Genomic DNA, 14,948 nt, shown 5'->3' on the forward strand with positions numbered 1-14,948 from the left:
CTAATTAAGATGCTACCCCGCGAGCATCCTCGAGGATTAATTCGTGACGACAGCTTGCAACGCTTGGCTACAGAGTGTATTAATTAATTAATCGTTTTTATTCCATGTTAATGCGGGTATGTAATTGAAGTGAGTGAAGATTATTAAAAAAATGAAATAAACTCCGCGCAAAAATTATCTCAGAAGAAAAGCCCAAAGAAGGTCTTCCTTACCTCCCTCACTCGTTATAACTAAACACATCAGTTCATCCCCGCACAAATAAAATAGAATAAAGAGAACTTTAAAACCCTAATGAGGAACTAGATTAGGAAAACGAATGGATTTTTAACCGGGGACAAGTAAGTTCTTTAATCACAATCACCTTATTTCAGAATAAGAATTGATTCATTTGCTAATCCTCTAATTTATGAGTGGAAAAAATACTAAACGAGGATAATTTTCAAATTGATTTTTAATCATGTTTAATTTGTTCATCATCAAAATCTTAATTCAATCTCTTGATCGTACATAAGAATGGCTTAATTTCATCCCTTAATCATAGGATTCGTAGATTAATAAATTGACTCAATTGTCTATAATGCTTGCAATAATGGTATATTTTCGCTACAAATGGTAAAAAAAAACAATCCAGGAGGCACGATTGAACTCCCACAAACCTCCTTTAACTACACAACTGACAACGGGCCGAACAGCTTTCACATGAGGAGGCGACGAAAAAAAGTAAAATCAAAGAGAAACTACTGATATGTTTTAACCAATGAGCTTGACTTCCAGGCGTACTCACGGAAGAAAACCTCACGAAAGGATTAAATGAAGACGGAATTCTACGTATGCAGCGGACATTTGTACGCAGCGAGTGCCACTGAACCAGCAAAGATATTCCTCAGAAAACGATACCCTCGTGCATAAGTGACATCTCGCGGCAGCAAAAGAGCATCTTGGGAAGTAAAAATAAGTGTTTTACGATAGCCGGTTCAGTTCACCGCATTCCTGGAGATCGAATATTTAAACCCCCGGCACGCGAATAAGAATCGTTGGGATGACTATGATGGCTTGTTTCCATGGAACAAGTTTTTGCGAGAGCACTGTCAAGAAGGAATTTCGCTTCCTCATATCCCTGCAGGCCGTTCTCCTGTTAGCGTCTTAATTCAGCCTCCCGTAAACTAGTTCCTCCCTTGCAGGTGAAAGGAGCGATAAAAGGGAAATTATAGGAGAGAGACCATTTCACTACTACAAGCTCGGGCCCAACCTTACACGTGGAGGAATACGAAAAATGTCCACGCCGCCGACTCAGGCGGGCTTTGACTCGCGGAATGTATCATTTTTATCGAAATATTTTTGGCAATACTAGACGGAACTTGCCTAAAATCGACAATCTGGAAAGCGGACTAAAAGTTACTCTTTCCCCGTATCAATGACCTGCTTCTTAGAACGCGGTATCATGCATTTACTTTAACGCGGTGTCTGTGGGAGGGCTAAAAGAGATTTGGGTAAAACAGCAGCAAGAAACATCTTCCCTGTGCTTCCTAGAACGCAGATTATCACAGCACCGTGTCATAGTGTAACGCAGCCCCAAGACCGGAACGTCAGGTTTAGCAAAAACTTGTGATTTTATCAAAATGCCTTATACTAACCTTTGCCTCACATTTTCCGCATTATGGTATTTTGCATAAATAGGGAAGAAATTTTCTCTTGAATTCCGCCCTAACTATTAACTTTAACGATATGAAAATCTCATCGAAAATGCATTTCATTTTTATTACAACTTGAATTTCTTGTAACTCAGGTGCTTCACTTTAACCAATTAGCAAACCAAAAAAAAATCCGATTATTTAACTCAAAAAATTTAACGATCAAAGCTGAATTCCAGAACAGCTTCTGGGGTAGCAACAAATCACTGAGTCCACGTCGCAAATCAGTCACTAACGATTTAAAATCGGACATCAAGAGCTAAGAAGTGCAAAACAAATGTACATCACGCATGCATCTTAATGATACGTAAATTTCGGTAAATTCCCTATTTCATAAGAGTAGATTCGTCCTCGCGGCGTCGACTAGTTTTCGGAGTCCGGGGCGCACGAATCAAATTAGAGGTAACCTTCTACAATTCGCTATTTACCAGGCGTATTTTTCCCTTCTTCACGACGAATTACGTATTTCAAACTTACGCTTTTATCTTGAAATTTTCGGATTATCCATTTACTCCATGGAAGCCTACCTCAATCGGTAGAATACATAATTATTAGATATTAAATAGAGAAGGCTTTCGCCAAAATTCACCGGTCTCAAGAAAAAAAATATTACATCCGAGAACATAGGTACAGGAGAAAAAAAAGTATGATTGAAACTTTAAAGGTGAAGGCGTAAGTATCAAACTAATTCGCCTCATAAAAAGACCGGTCAAGGGGGTAGAAGTCTTAACTCGTTGCGTACGGATGGGGAGAATCCTCATCATTTTTTTTCCCGAACGCTCCGGACGGATGACGAAGATTCTCGTCGCTTAGGCGCGTCAACCTAAACAATTTTAAAGCGTACAATACGTATTCGTTAGTACGTTCTCAGTTGTTGTTCGTTATTCATAATGAATTGATGCATCATAACGTTTGATTGGGTAAATTTATATTCTTAGCTTTTTAATTCTTTCTTTAGCTTCTTCATTAGCTTTTTAACCATGTTTAAACCAAAGGCATTACGCCCTAATAGGCACATATTTCCAAATCGGCGTTCCTAGGAATTTAAATAAGTACCCCGGTACGCAACGTGTTAATAATAATAATGTCGTCTTTATTTCACAAGTGAATTTAGGACTAGATAGTCCTCTCATACAATTAACTTGTTTGAAAATCACATACATCCATGCCCTGGATGGTGGTCAAACCACCCAGACGGGATTCGAACCCGCGACCTCTAGGTTAGCAGTCGGGGACTTTACCCCGGCGCCACCGAGGCCGGTGTTAAGCGCACGAGTAAAGTGTCTTAAGTCTGCGAGCACCGAAGTAAAATTTCTATTAACGAAAATTTTAAGGTGATAGCTTAAGTATCAAACCTTGATTCGTCCCGTAAAAAGACTAATCAAGCAAGGAGTGATGCGTCTTAAGCGCGCACGGTGAAAAGTGTCTCAAGTTCGGGAGTACTCTCCGACCGCCCGATCCCCTCCAAGGAGTCCTCTGCAGTGATTCACTCCTCAACCCCGGTTGGCCTCTGGCGCGGGGTTGGATTTAAAGAGGTGACGGCTGAGGGTTCCCTCACACTCCCCCGCCCCCTTTAGAAAATTCACTGCCCCCCCTATCCTAACAACCCCCTTCCGACTACACTTCCGCCCCTCGCAATGTCACCCCCACACCCTCTATCCGAATCGGGAAGATGGTTCGGGGGGGGTGGGGGGGCGACCGGTCACACTTAACCCTTCCCCCCCTAATCCTAAAGCCTCCCTCCCGGTCGAAGGGAGAGGGTGTGCGTAGTATTTTTAAATGCGAAAGTCCCCTTCCCCCCTGACAGGTGTGCCCTGTCCTTCGAGTCGACAGCATCTGGGTGGGGAGCGGGAGAAAGCATACGAGGGTGGGAGATTTTCGTGGACGTGGAAGGGAAGGAGGGCGGAGGAGGAAGAGTCTGAGGAGGAAGTCCTTGTTTTCGGGTGTTATCCTTTTTCTCCACCCCTTCGGAGGAGTCAGCGGGGGTGGAAAGAGGCGAAGGTCGATGAGGAAGGGAGCAAAGGACATTGTTGGGGCTACAATCATCGGGGCTGATATTAAAGCAATCAGTGGAGAAAAATAAGAAGATCTCATGGTCGCAAAACAAATTAATTTTAGTATTGGAGGATTTCGGGAGCAGATGTGTATTACGTTTTGCCAAGCGAGATTTCGTGGCCATTTCAGGTCGCATTACAGGGGATACTTCACGTACGGGGGAACTCCACCACTCCGGTGGAGTGAGTAGGGTTGACGACAATATTAATGGTATTCACCTCCCAATTTTTATTTATTGTCTGATGATGTCACCTGCAATGGCCGCGAAGGCTCGCTTGACAAAGCGTAATACGCAGCTGCTCCCGAAAGCCTCCGATACTAATAATTCTCCCTACGAAAGCCTAAGTTTCAAGTTAAATTAATGTTACGAATACATTTTCACAAGAAGTTCAAATAAATCACCGATACTGAGCATAATGAAGAGGGGATCCAAGATAGAAGCTAACGATGCATAGCTATGAACACAAAAATAACTTGGGCTAACGAAACCCCTTCGGACTTTTACCACCAGATATTGACAATTTTGAAGTGTTATTTATGAAGGAACTCACGACTTGCTGCAAATTTCTGACGATGCATGCTAGTAGAGGGAAAAAGCAGCTTCGTGTCAGTACATGAGAATATCTTGATTTACGAAAGAGCGATCGTATTTTGTACTTTCAATTAGTTCTTCGGTTAATGTTGCCTATTTAAATAATAAGCAGCAAAAATAACAATTAACTTCAAAATTACGAGGCAAAAAAGTACAACTCGAACTGATGATATTGAATTATTAACCCAATGATGGTACGAAACTGTTTCACAAAACCTTTTCTTGCTCAAGTTTTCGAGAAAACACCGAAAGAATATTTCAGAGCTCAAAGTAAAAAACTGAAGACATTTTACATGAGCGTGAATTAAAATAAACCATTAGAAACACAAAAGGTTGCAAGTGCACAAAAAAGTCCTTATCGCCCGTACTATGGAGAGAGATTGCAGCACATGACATCATTCACCTACTTAAATTACGTTGAATTTAGCAATCACAACAGGCTCTAAGCGTCGAGTAGCTTAAGTCTAGTAGGTATTTAATGGGAAAATATAGCGGGTTATGGGGATAATACAAAATTTGAAGCAAGAAATTATGTGAAAGTATTCTAAGGTACCCTGGGAGTCAGAAGAAAGAGGTATTGATAAAGACACTAAAGAACAAATGGAAGTACAAAATAACAGATGAGTAGACATACGGAACGGTAGGAATTGAAAGAGATCCATTCACTTGATCTGCACTTATCAGTGTAACAGGTTATTTATGATCACTGAGTGGAGTTGCCAGATAAGGAGACACAGCAATAAAGGGTAAAATAATGGAAGGAAAAATATAAGAAAGAACTTCTTGAAAGACCAAGGCGCGTATGAAGGGCAAATTGAGATGATATTGGAGAAAATAAACAGCAGGGAAGTCATTTAATTGGCATGGAATCATGATAGAGAAAAATCGAGGGCTGCAGTAAAGCAATCCTACGGTTGCAACACTTGAACAATTTCACCATTGCAAAAATTTTCCCACCTTTATGACGTCTTTGTCCGACAATCGCTCTAACAGGAGGAAGAAAGTAAAATAGAGGAAAAGTAATGCACCTAGTAGAGCAAGAAAAAATTTAATGAAATCACACACGGAAAAAGTGAAATGCAGAATAATTTATGATAACCGTTTTGCCTGTGGTGCATTCATTTTAAATTGAGGGTTAGTTCAGTGCAACTGGCAATAATATGCTGTAACAATTAGTGAATAAATAGATAAAACGGAATGGCAAAACGTAGTTAATTATTAAAAACAATTGCAATAAAAGTAAATTGCAATATACCTTCACTTTTTAATCCACACCAGTGAAACCCAACAGATAATGTATTACAGCCACTTCCCGTGAAAATATTTCCTCACCTAGTAATGAATTTGCCCGTCAGAAATAGAAATCAAAGGTTTGGACCCATTTCACTCATTATACGTGTGCATCATAATGGACTAAATACAATTCAGATTAAAACGCATCTACTCCTACCTTACTATTTCTGGTCACTGATAAAGTTGAATAAAAATTCAAATAAAGTCGAACTTATCTCAACAAATCTAAACAGGCTGGGCTGCAGTTCAATTTTATGGAATTATGTGAGAGTCAATTATGGATCTGATAATATTCACTATTATCAGAGCCATAATACGAAATTTCAATGTATTTGGGTCTGTTCAGATATTACAATATCTACACAGATACAAATACATGGCAAGAATACAAGATGAGGAGGATACACCAGGTGATTAATTTTACAAGGTTAGCTACGAGGAAGCTTAGAAAGGGACCACAATATACCGGTAAACAAAGTCATTAGGCACGAAAGACCTGGTCCTTGGCCGACTTTTGAAAATAATTTCCCAGGGTAACTTCTTGCGTGACGTTTGAGAATGATTCTTGCTTTCATTAGCGTCGTCAAGGGTGGATAACAAAGACAAGACGACGGGGATTATAATGTGGTTTCTCAGTGGTTTAAATATTGAAGTAAATTTACGTAGCTAAGAATACCATATGGGCTAATGTTGATAAGTCTCTTAAATAAATTATTTTGATTCGTATTTATCATCCAAAAATTTCGCAAAAACGCAAACTCCGATTTAATGTGGAATTTTAATCTATACGGGATATTTCCTAAGATACTGAGATGGCAAAATAATTATTGTGTGTAAATTTTGATCTATGATTGAAAGAATGTTGGCATGCAAATCAACACTGCCAAAATTAAGCGTGAGGTCATCAATAATAATCATATTCCTATATCCATCATTGAAACTGAGAGGTAGAGAATAATAAATGAAATGATGAAAAGCCATTAGAGAAAGACAAATCGGTCTTTCTCTGCTGGTTTTTCGGGTATCCAAATGGAAATTAAAATATCAGCCAGATTTGGTCAATATAAAATTTCCTTATTTTGCTATCCATTGTTATTATGACTGAAATTAACGAATGTGCTCGCCTCAGTCTATAACAATTGAGGCCGGATCGAAAAACTATTCTATCGTCATAACTCTATGCGTCGAAGGAGGTTTCTTGGTTCAGCACCTTCAACGGCTTTCTTTAATCAAGATATCATTGATAGATATTACTCTTTCGTCTTAAACTAACTTCTAATTCAGAGACACAAAATGGCCTTACCTGTCGATCGCCTCCTCTATATACCAAGGGCAAAGATGTGACGCTGAAACCAAAGTCGGCTTTTAATAAATTAACACGTTGCTTACGGATGGCGAGAATTCTCACCTTTTTTCCCAAGCGTTCCGTGTGGATAACGAAGATTCTCGTCATTTCAGGTGCGTCAACTTAAATAATTTTAAGGCATGCTATAGGTGTTTGATAGTATGTTGTCAGTTGTTGTTTGTTACTTATTATGAATGGACTTATCGTAAAGTTTGATTAGGTAATGTTTTATTATAAACATTGGCTTCTTATTCATGTTTAAACCAAAGGCGATTGCCGAATTTGACGCATATTTTCAATCTCAGCACCTCTGCCCAAGCGCGTTGTTCCTTTGCATTTAAATAGTCCGGTAAGAAACGTGTTAACAGCGTTAGAACAAAAGCAACTTTCGATCGGGAATGTTCAGAACTTGATAGGTAGGTAACGATGCAGCAATTTCTCCAGGTGCCACCAATGGTTCATCAACCTCGAACCGATATTCGATCCTAACTAAGTAATTTTCAACTCCCATTTAGCGTCCCCGGCTCGCTACCGGCAAATAAGGCAGCGCATTCATTTAAAAATCTATCACACAAAGGGAGAAGGTCAATAAAACCACCATGCCTGGAAGCGCATTACGGGAATCGATTCCCCTTCCGGATTTACGCTGCCGAGAACTGATCTGTCTGGAGCATCTGCGAAGGCGTCAACATTCTTCCGAAGTGTGGCCTCTCCGAAGGGAATTCTCCGAGACAAAACTGCTACTCGTCTCTCGAAGATGTTCGCTACTGTTTCCCCCGCCATAAAAAGCGAATCATCTGTCCTCTTACAAGGCTGAGAAATGCAGCCAACGCCATTCTCGCCGCTCGAACCTTGCCTTAATGCTCCCCGGCGTCCCTAACAGAAATGTTTGTCCCTTTCGAGACGCGGACATAATCGGCGACAGTTCCTTGTTCTCGAGCCAGAGGTGGATCGATGTCCTTCCCTTGATCCCTTTCCCAGAGTTTTGAAAACCGTAGAATATGGAATACGTTATGAGAACTTCCTTATAAATTTTTACATGGCATACATTATTCCGTGAAAGTGAAAACAGTTCGATGATAACAACTTACTATTTACTCAGAGTTTACTCAGAGATGTCCAATATACTGGGTAGCGTAGGTGATGCGGTGCTTAAAGATCAGGATCATCATACTGGCTATCAGTCTTTGGGAATGGCGTATATTTTTCATAGGAATTCCTATACCTACACATTTTTGTGGGGGTGGACATTTCGAGTTTAGAGACGAGCGTTGGATGCTTATGTTCAGCGCTTTTATCGGCTTTCGTTATGCAAGTTATGATTGATAGATAGTCTCTCTCTTTTTTTCTAAACTAACCTGTAAGTCAAAGGCTTAAAGGGCCTTTCCTGTGGATCACCTTCTCTAAATACCAATGACAAATCTAAATCGCGGGTTAGTTCAACTTTTATGATAAGTTAGTTCTCAAGGCTAGGAATTTAATGTTTTAATAAGTAATATAATAAATAGGTGGAAACATGTTAGCATATAAATAGCAGATCCTATTCAGTGAGAATCAGCAGTAAAACAGATCATGACTGAGGATAAACAGGAAAAAATGAGAGCAGAGGCACAGGAATTCTTTTTAGGTGGGTAGTAGCATTCATCTTAAGTACGAAAAATACGTGAATAAAAACTATTAGAGAGTGCAAAATATTCAAATCGATCTAATTCAGAAAGTTCATATTAAAATACACTCGCATAATTGCATTAAACGACACTAGATTAGAATAAAAGACTCAAACTAAACGAAATCGTTTTAGAACTCATCAAATCGTAACGGTAGGTATGACAAATCTGAATGACATAAAGAAAAATAACAACGAGCAATACGCAACTATTATTATTGAATTGTTTCAGTTTGTACGTTGTTCAGGAAGTGAATGTCAAGCATAAAGTAGAGTAATGTATCAGTATAAAGAATAGCGTGAAATATAAACAGAAAACTGTGATGACTCATTGGAGCTGCATTTTAATGGCTGATCTGAGTATTTTACCTATTTCAGTTCATTTGCTACAATTTTACGTCTTCATATTCTTTGCTTACGCTCAAATCAAAAAGAAAATAATTTAACTCACGACAAAACCTATAAGTGTTAAAAATGAGACATTTTACGCGACTTTGAAACAGAAAAATTCCTCGGATTCGAAGAGGCAGTAAAGGTAACCAACTTCGTGCACATAAAAGATGCTCCATTCTGAAGAACGCATTCAAAAAACGGATACAATTTACAATACAACTTATTTATAATAAAAGAAAAATACAGAATTAAATACTACTTCACAGTAAGAATTAGGTATGCTTAAGGACTAGATCTGCTCGAATAAACTTAAAAGATAAGCAGAAATAAAAGACTCCATGCACCGGAAATTTTGCAAACTGATGTAGGAGGAGAGAAAATAAGATTACCACGAGCACAAAAATCGGTTGGGATATAGCGGATATAGCCACATCGCTTCCCTATGCACACCGAGAAAATAAACACGACGAAAGGCCTTCCGTTAGTTGTGAAAAGAGTGGCCAGATGTTTCGCGAGAGCGCTCGCAAAAAGGAGAGAGAAAAAGAAACGAGCTAAGCGCAGCGCAGCAGAGCCAGGAGCCTTAAACTTCGCCCCCGTTTGTCTCTCAACTGCGTTCGATTGTGGAATTCGAACGGTGAAGAACCAATACAGTTATCGATCGAGGTCGCGTGACGGTTGACATTCCGTTCGCCAAGCGAGGAAATCGCAACCGCGGGGCAGGCGATTTATTTTCATTACGCGAGACACGCTGCTATTAAAGAAAACTCCTCCCACAGGCCCATCTCCACTGTAATAACTCAGGATTTATGCGACGCGAGAGAGATAGAGAGAGAGGTCGAAAACGAGGCCCATTAGCTGCGAAAATGTAATCTCATTTCTTTTTTGTCACTCGATAAATCTCGTCCGAGTGATTTCCGGATTACTGAGTTCGCAAACAATTTGGCAGGCTCCACGCCGATTCCGACTTTCGGCATTCAAACGGCTCGCGTTAAGTGCCCGCGGGTATTCATCTGCGTCCCTTTATTGGTTCCATTTAGGGACTTCCTACCGAAAAAATAAGCTCCTACTCTCGCAAAGAAACATTTTCATTCGCTCAGACTACACCATGGTAGTCACAAGATCCCAGAATTCGATTTTTTTTACATTTCCCTAACAAATTCTTATTTTCCTTTGACTTTCTCACTTTCTCTTAAAGACCACTGCATAACATTTTTGAAGATTAAGATTCAATTAAATAAAAATTTTTAAATTTATTAGGGATAATTCTTACGGGGTTTTGGTTGTAGAAGGTATTTGGAGTATGAAGTTCAATTTTATACAAAGTTTTGTCTCCTTAATATATTCTTTCCTCTTACCATTCTTTTTCTGAACATAAACAAGTGAACGCGAATTATACATTACTTATTAAAGATTTGCTTGCAAAATTTTAAGATCTATTAATGGGAATGTTACAGATCGGGTGGAAAGGAAATCATTCATAATAATCCACGTGACAGTAGAGAGCCACATCTCAGGCTACCATCGTTACAATGGGGCCCATGAAAATCAGCAACTAACATTCCATCCGTAAATTTTTACTATAATTACGAAAAACTAAGACCTTACATGTTATTTCTTTATTCGCGACGTTATTTATTCACTTTCAATATAACTAGTTAATTGATGCGCATCCTAAGGGTACGGTGTTTTTGGACACACGTTTTTAGCTGAGGATTTTGTGATACGATGTCGACGCAATACCGAGACGTTATCACAAGCCTAAATTTACCTCTTAGGCTAGACTATCCTCGCCATAACAATCGAGTTACAGTTTAAACTTGAGTGTACTTATAAAGCCAATTCACAACAACTAAACCGAAGTAAATTGACTTATTACGAACCAGAAAAATTATCGAGGAACTCAAAAATTCCAGAGAGGAAAATTCATTAACCGGTAAAGTATATCATTACCTTGAAAATGCATAGTTTGTAGAAAGCTAGGCTCCTTAGAAAAATCTGTATCATGCATACGTTCTCCTGATATTATATTACAAATCGTTCCATATTATAACACATAATAAATCTACACACCGGGATGAGAACTCGGATCTCCTCAATTCGCCCTAGCTGTTCCACAAGTTTCAATTTTCGGAGTTGGTTGGCTTCAGAGGATAAGAATACTTATGATGCCAATAGTTGCCGGCCTCGGTGGCGGCGTGAATAAGCCCTCGCCTGCCAAACCGAAAGTCGCGGGTTCGAGTCCCGTCTGGTTAGGTTGCCCCTACCCAGGGAATGGTTGTGTGTGATAGTCCTTGTTTCATCTTATTTCCCCCGATGTAAAAGGCCTTAAATGAGCTGTTTTCGGGGAGATGAAAATGAATAAACTAATGAGTAAATACAGCGTCACAGAGCAAAATGTTTGTGCGCCTAGGTCCACAGTCCTGAGGTTAGAATCAGAACTGTAAACTTTGGGACTTACACCAAAGATATTCAAAGAAGTGGCCGTGGAATAGCCAAAGGCGCGGCTTGACGGGGTCATCCGCAGGTGCGCTGATAGTGCGAAAATTCTACAAAATTCGGAAGATTCGGTTTCGAAACCTAGTCAAGGGAAACTGTTTGTCCTTCGTAGAATTTCGCCCTAAAAAGCAAATGCGAGTCGCTCCGGAAAGGAACGCCGATGGTTTTACCACTATTGTTTCCTCGAATAATGACTAAGATGGATTTTAGAGTACTTATTGTCATTTTCATCTCTCTGGGCTGACAAAACTATCTTAATTGCTGCTGATTAATAGGGTAGTTTCCTTCATCAAAGAAAACGAAAGGCATTGATTGTGATTCGTTACCCACCATTAGTGTATTCATAATATACAAATTATTTCGTTTTAGAAATCCCAGTTGAGACGAATGTTAATGGTCAATGGTAGCCTCATTTGAAAAAGGCCAGATTGGCGACCATGCGATGCCACTCCGCGTGACGTCACAGGGACCTAGATGCTATACGAGTAGTCATGTGTTTTACATCGTCTGAGATTACCAATGCATGCATGAGGTATAGAGCTCAGGGAAACATCTCTTAATAATCAATTATTAAAATTGCCTATGTCGGAAAGTTTTCTTTGTTTGATAAGGATAAATAATCCTTACTTAAGCCAAGGGCTACCAGCTACCATGGTACTCTGCTACCTCCTACCAATCTTCAAACAGATGAGAGCCGATAATGATGAAGACGGAAGTCCCGAAACACGGTGCATGAGCACCGACTAAGTAAGAATTCCTCGATCCCCGCAGTCGGTTACCGCGCTACCACGTTGAGTAGCGCTCTTCTAATGTTTATTCCGAGGTCGTCGTCACTACCTAGGATCCCTCGGCGAGCGGGAAACAAAAATGATCCCAGCTCCATCTCTCGGGAAGAAAATACTTAGCGGTCACGAGCGTTGGACTCGGTCCGGTTGAGCATCTGCTTGACTGACGTTGATGGAATCGGGTAGTGAGTGCCTTGCGCGGTGGGTTTCTCGTCTTTTATTTTATTTCCTTTTTTTTTTTTTTGGCCTGCAGCGATACGAGAGGACTCGTGCGATTCCGGCAGACTGATCGTCCCTGACCGACATGGAGTGCATGAGAATCGTCGTCGGATGAGTCGCTGGGAAGGGAGGGGGGGAGATGGTGGAGGGGGTAAGAGGGGGAGGTAGAGGGGAGGGGAAATTCTTTCGCGGGGTAAAGACCAACGACGCCGTAAACGTAGGCAACCCATGTCTGTTGCCGAGCCGCTGGGGACAGTATATCATACAGGGATTCCGACGGAGGGCGCTATAACGCCAGGCAGTTTGAGCATAGAATTGAGTACCGCCTAATTGCTTCATCAACTTCGCGGGTAGAGCCTCCGCGAGACATCCCCAGTCTCAGCCTCGGTCCCCGCAACCCCAACTCGATAAAATGGCAACCGTGCATTTCCAAAGGTTTGGTCTCTCAAGGAAAACGCCACTAAGGGCTAGTCAACGATCATTAGAATAAGTACAGTAAATTCCGTTTAATGAGTCGGCAGATCTTGAAGAACAGAACCCAATAGAGGAATATCCTAGAGTATTCTCCGCTTAATTGGGACAGCATGCAGCTTTTTTGGCCATGAGTCAGCGACGCAGACTCTATACTCGCAACGAAATTAAATTTTTTTGTTTTCAGAGTACTATTTTTTTATATTTTCCTCCTTTGACCTACTCTTATTTTTCACTAAGGTTCCTATTCTTGCCCTATTTTGAAAGCTCTTGTTGTTATATTATCATCAAGAGGATAGGACTTTTCTTTAATAGGACTTAGTAAAAGACATTCATTCAGCGTCGCCCGAAGCTGTGAAAAATATTTTTAACTACATTTTTATTATTCTTAAAAATGATAATAAAATAACTAAACTAGCTGATTTAGTAATCAAATTAATAGTTTAATAAACTTATGTTGCATTATAAACTCTTTTTAGTCTTCTATCATTTCAACGTTTGTTTATGCCCATATACAGGATAGTTCGCCTAATTGGGGCAGTCACTTAGTTGGGGCAAAGTGCACAAGTCCCATTATGCCCCAATTAACCGGAATCTACCGTAATAAATAACACAGGCCAACAAAAAAATTATGTTTGAAAACTTTTTTTATTTTAATAGCTGCTCTTTATAGATTTTTATGAGCCGAATCCAAACCTGTCCTTAGTTTTTTTGTATCACCCATAGTTTCCAAGCAATATGCATTTAATATTTAGTCTAATACCCCTGTATGGTATTCAGGGAAATCAATGAAACACTGTTACATCATAAAATTGTTTGTATTCACTGTTCACTACATCGTGATAAAATTGTTTGTATTTACTACAGCGCGATAATACAGGGTTCACTTGTCAACTGGAATTGGTCTACATTTTCTTTCCCTTTTTTCCTTGAAGCTTCTTGTGTAGCTTTTTCTGCGATGAATCGCGTGCTGAACTTCTCGGTGAAGTACCAACAGTAATCCCCCATTACCTTCGTTCATTAGACCTACTTTTTCAATTGTGTTAAACTATACAAAAGCTGTTAAATTTTAAAAGTATTGCTTGATTTCATAAGTTTAACTGTAAAATGTGAATAAATGGTGGGTGATACAACTTTAAAACCATCATATTAGGATTCATCAACTTTAAAAACATAAGAATTAGGTATTTTCAGTAAAAAAGTTTTTTCAAGGTTGGCCTGTGTAATTAGGTGTGAAAATTTCAATCTAAAATAATCATCCTTCGAACCATGCGAAAAAAATAAGAAATAAAGAAGCAAACATTAAAGGAATTCAAGCAAATAAAGCAGGTTTACACAAAACATCTTGCTTCGGCCTTTCAAGGTAAATTTTAGCAATGAATTTATTCAATTATTAACTGATTATGTAACTCCCCACTTTAATTCCGTAAGAGCCCAAATTAAGTTAAACCCCTTTTTCCTTCGCGAACCCTTTGTCTCCTCCGCATCTCATCTTCACCCACAGTGTCAAGTCCTTCCTAAATCCTTTTCCTCTCCGTCCATCTCACCTTCTCTATTCTCCCAGAGCCCTTATCTCGAAAGCGTTTCGATATTTCTCATCCTCCTTCCCCAACGTACACGTTTCCGCATCATGCACACTACATTCCAGATATTTTTCTTCGAGTATTATTTGAACGCTTTTACTTTACGACTAAAACAGATTTTTTACGATTTTAATATAAATTAAGAGGGAAGAATAAACATAACTGAAGTTCTTTTTTATATTTATACCTCACCGAATGTCAATATTCACATATGCCACTATATTAATATTCGCATATGCAAATGCCAATAATACCGTAACAAGTAATGGTTTCGAATAAATGAAGTCATGATAAAATTGATTCGTGCTCTATACATGAAGATGGACCGTACATGAACATGATAATTTACAGCCCTGAAG

The 14,948-nt window shown here is 39.5% G+C and overlaps 1 protein-coding gene across 3 annotated transcripts in view; it reads left to right on the forward strand.

Annotated features, from left to right (window-relative positions):
* The window catches only part of LOC124161488 (protein vein-like), a 325,924-nt gene that overhangs the window by 220,335 nt on the left and 90,641 nt on the right, over positions 1-14,948 (forward strand). The window lies entirely within an intron of this gene.

The sequence above is a fragment of the Ischnura elegans genome, chromosome 6 (genome assembly GCF_921293095.1).
Source record: "Ischnura elegans chromosome 6, ioIscEleg1.1, whole genome shotgun sequence".
In the NCBI taxonomy this organism is placed as follows: domain Eukaryota; kingdom Metazoa; phylum Arthropoda; class Insecta; order Odonata; family Coenagrionidae; genus Ischnura; species Ischnura elegans.